This window comes from Ixodes scapularis, unplaced genomic scaffold (assembly GCF_016920785.2).
Source record: "Ixodes scapularis isolate PalLabHiFi unplaced genomic scaffold, ASM1692078v2 PGA_scaffold3__209_contigs__length_174095766, whole genome shotgun sequence".
In the NCBI taxonomy this organism is placed as follows: domain Eukaryota; kingdom Metazoa; phylum Arthropoda; class Arachnida; order Ixodida; family Ixodidae; genus Ixodes; species Ixodes scapularis.
In genome coordinates, this window is record NW_024609868.1 from 9726550 (window position 1) to 9728757 (window position 2208).

Here is a 2208-nt window from a genome sequence, read left to right on the forward strand (position 1 = left end):
CCCGAAACGAGCTCCCCATTTGAACCCGTCCTGTTTCGACCCATTCTTTAAACGCCCTTCCCATAAAAACCCGTCCCGTTTCGACCAGTTCCCTAAACGCCCTTCTCGTTTGAATTTGTCCTGCTTCGACCCATTCCCTAAATGCCCTTCTTATTTGAACCAGTTTCCGAAACACCCTTTGCGTTTGAACGCGTCCCGTTTCAACCTACTTTTATAAGGCCCTGCACATCGCAACCTCTTCGCAAAAAGTCTCCATCGTTCTAAGCCTATAGTCTGCGCACCTTTTCTTTTTAAGAATATGTTCTGAAGTAGCTTTACATGTCAACGCGTTCTTAAAATATACAACCCTTTCAGGCAAGCTTAAGTTTAATATATTCCTACTTAACCCCTTAAAACGTTTTTTTCAAGATGGTTCCCAAAACGTGCAAGCGCGAAACGGACTATGTACACTGCGCGACACTGATACCGCGAACACGACGTTGGCTCTTTTTTCGAATTTTACTTCGAAATAGTGTTAGTAGGCACCAAAGTATACCGCTTAGGTGTGTGGCCCAGATGAGCACTTCTAAAGACACTAATAGTTTTGAAAACAGCCTTTTGATTATATGAGATAATCATAAAAACACGACGATCACTTGTTCGCGCTAATATAGTGTCGCGCTCTTAGAATAACGTACTGAAGCACTTTGGGCAAGCTAAAATTAGCATCGCCATAGGTTTTACATCGCAACGCCATTTTTACGGTACCCAAAGCGCTTGCATACGTTTTTCTAAATCTTCCTAATAGTGAACTAGATATTTTTGAGAGGGATGAATCAGACAGGTTGACAAGCATATGACTGGGACTTTATTTTGTTTACAATTTATAACCCTGAACCCTCGCTCACACGGAGGAAGCTTGAAGGCTTTCTAGCTTCAAAACGTCTTTTAGTTATTATTTTTAACGACGCTGTAGTGAATTTGCACTTCGTTTTTTTTTTTTTTTTTGTATAAACCTAAAAGATTAATGATCAAAATTCTCGCTATCAACAACAATTTATGATTTACGGCACAAGATTGCCCAGGCACGGCCCGGGCCGACCCGGGCCGGCGCGGCCCGAGAACTTTTTTGTTCAAGCCCGAGCCCGGCCCGGGCCCGAGAAAATACGTGCTACCCGGCCCGAGCCCGGCCCGCGGGCCGGGCCGGGCTCGGGCTTTCGGGCTGGCCCGGGCCCGTGCAGTGCTCTAGTAAGGACAAGTGCGACGGGTGCTCTCAGCCTTTTTACGGCAAACAAAAGTATCTCCGATGTAAAGAGTGCGGAAAACGCTGGCACAAGAAGTGTGTCATGCTTCCGGACAGCGAGGTTGGACGAATGATGACTGGGGTAAGCCCATTTATATGCAACGACTGCATCACCGTCGAGCGCACGCATAGTCCTAGCTCGGACGAAGCTAGGCCTGACGACGAGCAGGACTCACCCTGCCCGGACCGGCTCGGCGAGGTCGCCGCGACTTCGGTGGCTGTTCTCCGAGACCTGCTGGCCGACGCCTTGAACGGCATCTCTTTCCTGACGAACCAGATGACGGCTGTGAGGGAGGAGAATGCTCGCCTTCGCAGCGAGCTGACGAGGAGCTCCGAAATTCACTCGGTCATGTTGCGCAACATCCAGACGGAGCTACGAGACCTCCGGCATCGCCCGAGGTACGTCGGGGTACCCCCGCCTTCCGCTGCCTTGGCGGGCCGCCATGATCTGAATGCTTCCGTGCTGGGAGGAGGGGGAGCCGCCCCATTCCCCAAGAGGAAATCGACCTCGACGGTGTCTGAAGAACCTGTTTCCTTCAGCGAGGCGTGCGCCGTGACTCCTCGTTCGCCCCCCGAGCATCAACGTGACCAGAGCCGGTTAACCTTGAGCGGCAGAGCCTTCCGCGAGACGACGACGGAGTTGCTGACGGGCATTCCCTCCGTTGCCGCTTCGGCGACGCGGGCAGCGGGGGCCGGTGGCTCAGCTGCTCACAGCAATCGAGACGAGGGAGGAGATAGGGGAGAGACCGGTCCACTGGCCCGTGGCCGCTCAGCGGCTCAGCCTGGCTTACCGGAATACAGTGCGAGAAAGGTCCCTGGACTTCGTTCCCCCGGCTCCATTCCCCAGCGGCCATTCTTTAAGGGAAGTTCTAAGAATGGAGGAATTACCGCCGTATCGCTGTCTGTGCGACATTCCAGAGCTGTCT

The 2208-nt window shown here is 52.3% G+C and overlaps 1 pseudogene; it reads left to right on the forward strand.

The window, feature by feature from the left end:
- Positions 1-1293: 1293 nt before the first annotated feature.
- LOC121837380 lies at positions 1294-1884 on the forward strand (annotated as a pseudogene).
- The last annotated feature ends 324 nt before the right edge of the window (positions 1885-2208 follow it).